We start from the raw sequence: 7,266 nt of genomic DNA on the forward strand, positions 1-7,266 counted from the left end.
TTATCATGACATTTCAAATGATAATAAAATTAAACATGATGTCATGACATGTGAGGGCAAACAATTATGGTAAGTTAGCACAAATGAAATACCTAGATTACCTATCTAAGTATCCTTAGCCTTAGCTAACTTAAAATCTAACCCTAGATTGCCCAAAGTGCTCCAAGAAAATGTCAAAACCCAAATTGGCATTTCTTGATCTCTTGTTTGATTTATACCATTTAAAACTCTACAAGAGTAGCACTTCTAAATTAAGGCCCGGATTGCCTTGATTACCTAAGAGAATATCAAAATCCCAATTTGATATTTTTCTAGGTTTTTCCAAATTGTGCCAATTGAGATTAAAAGTGAGATTTCCAATCTTTAGGCACATTTAACTCTTCAAAGGAGTAAATGATAATTCTTTTTCATTTTCAAAAGTTCACAAAACCTTGAAAATGCTCCTTGAGTGTCAATTTCCTCAAAGTTGGGTTAACTACCCTTCTTATTGGAGTTGACACTCTCTAACCCATTTATGGGGTAGAGAAGATGCTCCTAGGAACCCAATACCTATTAGAGCTCATTGGGTTCACTAAATATTCACTAGGGATAACTTCCCTAGCAACCCTCCTAATGACCCTCTTAGGCTTTAAAGCCTTGGTCATTTGAGTCTCATCAAGGTCAACTATAGGGGTGACTCCCCTTGTGACCTTGGTAGTGGTTTTCCTAGCCCTAGGTATTGTTCCATAATCGAATGGAACATTATGGTAGGTGGGCTTGACCACTTGGGACTTAGGTTTGTGACCCAAACCTTTCTTGTCCTTGGGCTTTGAAATTTGACCCTTAAACCCTAGAGATGACTTCTCCAAGTTCTTAAGAGCCCTTTCCAAAGTATCAAGTCTTGACCTCAAGACTTGATTCTCCTTCTCTAATACCTCAATTTTTGATTTGTCATTTTTCTTTGAGGCATTCCTAGGCATGTGTCTAGTTGATTTGGGATTCCTACCTAGGTTCTCCTTAACCTTAGAAGTGTTAATCCTAGGGTTAACATTCCTAGTAGTATCCCTATCTAGGTTGACATGTTTAGCATCTAAACACATGTATTGATTTCTAGTGTTAACATGCTCATCATTATTGACTAATGCAATAAAATTACTAGCATGTATCCTACTAGAGTTACACGAATGAGCCTTAAAAAATACCTTAGGGTTTGCCTTAGCTCCCCCTATCGATGTGCATCCCTTGTCCTTGTGAGGCTTCCTCCCCTTCGGACATTGGCTCCTATAGTGTCCCCTTCGCTTGCATTGGAAACACACCACGTGCTCCTTTCCCTTGCGTGTCGGGACTCCGGCTTCCTTGACTTTTGGCGCCGGTGGAGTCTTTCTAACCCTCTTTGGACACTTACTCTTGTAGTGCCCAAATTCCCTACACTCAAAACACATTATATGCAATTTACTTGAACTTAAAGTGTTTGAGTTACCTAGGATTGAGGATGAATGGATGTTCTCTTCTCCATCCCTCCCGGAGGTGGAAACTTCTTCTTCTTGCTCCGAACTTGAGCAAGAGGAACTCTCCTCCTCTTCTTCCTTGGATGTTGAGTAGCCCTCAACTCCCAATTCGCTCCCTCCATGATGTGAGCTACTTGGCTCACTAGGCTCCTCTTCATGACTTGAAGTGGAACTCTCCTCATGGTACTTGGCCAAGTTATCCCACAACTCCTTGGCATTGTTGTATTCACCTATCTTACGCAAAATATTAGTAGGTAATGAAAATTCAATTGTTTTAGTTACCTCATTGTTGATCGTTGATTGATGGACTTGTTCCTTTGTCCACTTGTTCTTCTCTAGAGGCTCTCCTTCTTTATCCATTGGAGGAGTAAACCCTTCTTGTACACAAAACCAATTCCACATATTAGTCCTAAGAAAATACATCATCCTTACCTTCCAATATGCGAAGTTGTCGTTGTAGAAGGGTGGAATGGTGATGTCTTCTCCGAATTGATCCATCTCTAGCGCTTGTGCTCCCACGGGTGTGAATCCGATGAAGAGCGGCCTCGCTCTGATACCACTTGTTAGGATCCTTTGTACGGCTAGAGAGGGGGGTGTGAATAGCCGACCCCAATTCGTTCGATTCTTTCTACAATGTCGAGTTAGCGCAGCGGAAATAAAACAATAGAAGCGACACGGAAAGAAATCAAACCTCAAACTCGATGGATGTAACGAGGTTCGGAGATTAGGGCTCCTACTCCTCGGCGTGTCCGTAAGGTGGACGAGTCCGGTCAATCCGTCGGTGGATGAGTCCCCGGAGAACCGGCTAATAATATACTCCTTGTGGGTGGAGAAACCTCACCACAAAGTCTCTTGCAACAGCAAGATAAGTGTACAAGAAATACAGCAAGAAGCAAGAGCAATATGAATGTAAAAACAAACGCTAGCTTGCCTTCGACTGGTTTCCGTTGACGAAGCAGCAACTTCACGGAAGAGCGAGCAGCAGCAGCTGACCCAGTCGTAGAATGAAACTCACGCGAAGCTTCGGAGGAGCTCAACAAAGCTCAAGCACAGCAGTACTTCGAACAGGAAGGAGGAAGAAGGAGATTTTTTTCGCACAGAAGATGCCCTCGATCCTTTTATACCTGCGAAGAAGGCGAAGAAAACACAGAAGAAATCTAGCCGTTGCGTCGCAACGGCTAGTGCCTGGATCGGTCTGTGGACCGATCAGGCTCCATGTGGATCGGTCCCCAGACCGATCAGCTTTCTTCACAGAAAGCTGCCCACCTTCTGTGCGGGTTCTGATCGGTCTATGGACCGATCAGGACACAGCTGGATCGGTCTACAGACCGATCCCAACCTCAGCGACATCGTCTCTGATCGGTCCCCAGACCGATCAGGACATGGCCTGATCGGTCTGTGGACCGATCAGCCTGCCTCTCCTTTGCCTCTGTTCGCTTGCTGATCGGTCACCAGACCGAACAGAGAGCTTCTGTTCGGTATCTGATCGATCACCAGACCGATCAGAGCAAACAAGTATCACTGGATCGGTCTGGTGATCGATCCAGAGCTTGGGTTTGGCCCAAACCAAGTCCCAAGACTTCCAAACCAATATCCGGTCAACCTTGACCTATTGGTACTTCATCCCTAACATCTGGTCACTCCCTTGACCTGCTAGAACTCCCTGCCAAGTGTCCGGTCAATCCCTTTGACCTACTTGGACTTTCCAACACCAGAAGTCCGATCATCCCTGATCCATCTGGATTTTCCCTTCGGCCTTCCTCACTCTCTTGACTTACTGGATTTCCACACCAGCCAACATCCCTGATCCCAGTTAGGACTTTCCCACCGCCTGGCTTCACTCATCCCACCGCCTGGCTTCACTCACCAGGACTTTCCACACTGCCTAACATCCCAGTTAGGACTTTCTCATTCACCTAGCTTCACTCACTAGGATTTTCACCTGGCTTCACTCACCAGGATTTCCCCGAATGCCTGGCTTCACTCACCAGGACTTTCACCTTCACCTAGCTTCACTCACTAGGATTTTTCCCCGTGCCAAACTCCCTGTTTGGACTTTCCCCGTGCCAAGTCTCCATACTTGGACTTTTCGCGTGCCAAGCTCCCTGCTTGGACTTTTCCGTGCCAAGTCCCCATACTTGGACTTTTCCCGAATCAGGTCAACCAGGTCAACCTTGACCTACGGTTGCACCAATAATCTCCCAAACATCTATTCTTGTCCCATAACAAGAATAGAACTCTCTCACAAGAGTCAAACATCAACATGCAACTCAACTAGGTCAATCTTGACCTAAGGTTGCATCATCAATTTTCCCAAGTCAAACATCAAAATACAACTCGAGTCAAGTCAACTCGAGTCGGGTCAACCAAGTCAACCTTGACCTAAGGTTGCACCAACAACTTACACAACCAAGGTGAGACCATGTGACCACTGAGTAACTTACTGTTGAGCAGCATGTTTAAGCCGAGTAGTTGAGGTTGGGGTTGTGAGGCCATCTGAGTAATCAAAGTGAGGTCGTTCGACCATTGAATAACCAAGGTGAGGCCATGCGACACTGAGTAACTTAGTGCTAAGCTTCAACTTTAAGCCAAGTAGTTGAGACTAGGGCCGTGAAGCCACTGAGCAGCCCAATAGAATTTGTGTTGAATGGTTGAGTAGAGGCCAAGTGGATAAGTTGAGACCATAAAATAAGGCGGTGTGACTGGGTCTGAGATACTGTGAGATGAGGTCGTGTGGCCTAGGATGAAGAACTGAGAGTTGAGACCGAGTGGTCATTAAGGAGTGTGAGGTTGTGTGACTATTGAATAACAACAGGCTATGAAATATCTGGGCTATGGTCGTGTGGTCGAGTAGCCAAATGTTGAACAACAATCGAATGAGATTGCGAGGTAGGACGGCTACTGAGGAACAAAGTTGAGGCTATGAGGCCATTGATTAGCTGAGCATAGTGGAGATTGTGTGACCTAGTTAAGGCCATGTGGCCACAATACAATAAAAGAGATAGTGTGGTCATAAAACAACTAAAGCAAGAATGAAAACATGTCCTTAAAGTAATAAAAGTAAGAATGAAACCATGTGACTGAGGCTGAGGCCGCATGGCCGAGACTGAGGTTGGGTTGGGTAGTTAAGTACTTTGACGGTCATTGGGTAGTCGAGTTCAAAGGTTGGGTTGTCATGTACTTGCATATTGATCAGGTGGACGAGGTTGAGAGCAAAGTCACATGACCCATGCACACTCAACTATAAAATTTGGGAGTGATGACTCTGTCCCCTGTCAAGTGCAGAGAGAGCAGGCTTGATCCTGAAAGAAAAAGAATAGGGAGAGAGGAAGAAATAAGATGAGAGCAATAAAATATATTATTCATTTGATATTTTCTCTAAGGACAATACAATATATAATGTTAAAAAAATACTTGGTCAATTAACTAATTAATAAATAATAGAATTATTCTAAGAATAATTATAATAGAATTATTAGAATAATCCAAATACTAATATGATTTGATTTGATAATTTGATCCGATCAATTTGGATAATTCTGTTTTATCTCTTTTACCCCCCGACAAACTCAACGGGAGATCTCTGACGTTGAGTTTGCTTGCTAACTTGTTGAAACGTTGTCTGGATATTGGCTTAGTAAAGATGCCAGCGATTTGATTTTCAGCAGAAATATAAGAGACGGATAACTGCTGAGTTGCTACACGTTCACGAACAAAATGAAAATCAATTTCCATATGTTTTATACGAGCATGAAAGATTAGATTTGCTGTAAGATATGTGTTGGGACCGAAAAGTAGCTAGAGGGGGGGGGGGGGGTGAATAGCTCTTCGCGTGCTCGTCGTCGGCGTTGCTCGTTTCTTCAGAGATGTGCGGCGGAAATACAAGAAACAAACCACACAACGCTAACAAGGTTGGTTTACTTGGTATCCACCTCACAAGAGGTGACTAGTCCAAGGATCTACACCTACTCACGCACCCTCCACTAATAAAACCTCCTTTTCGGTAACTACCGAAGGCGGAGAAGCCCTACAAGACTCTCAATACAAGAAGAAGGAAAGGAAAACAAAATACAAGCGCAAAGCTTACAATGAGTACAGAAAACCCTAACCCTAGCTTCTCTTCTTGTCTTTGATCCGCCTCTTGACTTGGAAAACCTCCAAGATCTTTCAAGAACTGGCGATCTGAGCTTTGAGAGCACTGTGGAGGAGCTGGCGAGAGATCTGAGATGAGCCAGTAGTGCTAACTGAAGGAGACGCCCGCCTGCAGCTCAAATACGACGCAACGGTCGGATCCCGATCGATTCGAAAACTCCCAATTGATCGGGGAGGCTTTGGATCGATCCACGGATCGATCCAGAGCGCCTCTGTGCTCTTGGAAAAATGCCTGAATCGATCCACGAATTGATCCAGCGCTTATCGCGCGAAGCAGCAGCGTCCCAATCGATCCACTGATCGATTGGGACCTCTGGATCGATCCACTGATCGATCCAGAGGCTTTCTATTCGCTGGGAAAAGCCTGGATCGATCCACTGATCGATCCAGCTCTTGGTTTTTGCTCAAAACCAAGTCCCAAACCTCTCAAACCAACATTCGGTCAACCTTGACCTGTTGGTACATCATGCCTAGCATCTGGTCACTCCCTTGACCTGCCAGGACTCCCCACCAAGTGTCCGGTCAATCCCTTTGACCCACTTGGACTTTTCTCTTCGTGCCAAGTATCCGGTCACTCCCTTGACCTACTTGGACTTCCACCAGATGTCTGGTCAACCTTGACCCATCTGGATTTCCTCATGCCAAGTATCCAGTCAATCCTTTGACCTACTTGGACTTCCCAACACTAGATGTCCGATCATCCTTGATCCATCTGGATTTTCCCTTGCCTAGCTTCACTCACCAGTCTTTCACCTAGCTTCACTCACTAGGGTTTTCCATCTGCCTAGCTTCACTCACTAGGACTTTCCATCTGCCTAACTTCACTCACCAGGACTTTCACTCTGCCTAGCTTCACTCACTAGGGCTTTCCATCTGCTTGGCTTCACTCACCAGGACTTTCACCTAGCTTCACTCACTAGGGTTTTCCATCTGCCTAGCTTCACTCACCAGGACTTTCACTCTGCCTAGCTTCACTCACTAGGGCTTTCTATCTGCCTAGCTTCACTCACTAGGGCTTTCCATCTGCCTAACCTTCCAGTTAGGACTTCCCAGTCAGGTAACCTACTTGACTCTTCTTCATCCACACTGATCAGTCCCTGATCAGAATCTCCCCACATGAATAACTGTACCTGCATTGTCCATGTATTGTCAAACATCGAAACTATGACCAAGACTCAAGCTTGGTCAACTCAGTCAATCTTGACCTAAGGGATATTGCACCAACAATATGTTGCTCCAATATTGTCGCACCAAATTTTTGGTGTAATATTTGATGCAAGATGAAGTTCAGAGAGAAGTGATTGAAGCCAAATAATTTCTGACGTTGTATTTGCTATAACTTTATATTTTGTCTCAGTGGTTGAACGAGATACCGTAGGTTACTTTTTCAAATTTCATGAGATAAGATTTCGTCTAAGAAATATTGCATATCCACTAGTAGAGCGTCTATCTTCAGGAGAACTTGCCCAATCCGCATCACTATATGCATGTAAATCTCGAGACGATTGGCGATATAAAAGAAGACCATGTAGAATAGTAGCTTTGAGATAGCGAAGTATTCTTTTTACATTATCCCAATTTTGTTCAATTGGAGCATGCATGAATTGACAAGCAGGATTTACCGTAA

Source organism: Zingiber officinale, chromosome 6B, assembly GCF_018446385.1.
Source record: "Zingiber officinale cultivar Zhangliang chromosome 6B, Zo_v1.1, whole genome shotgun sequence".
Lineage (NCBI taxonomy): Eukaryota > Viridiplantae > Streptophyta > Magnoliopsida > Zingiberales > Zingiberaceae > Zingiber > Zingiber officinale.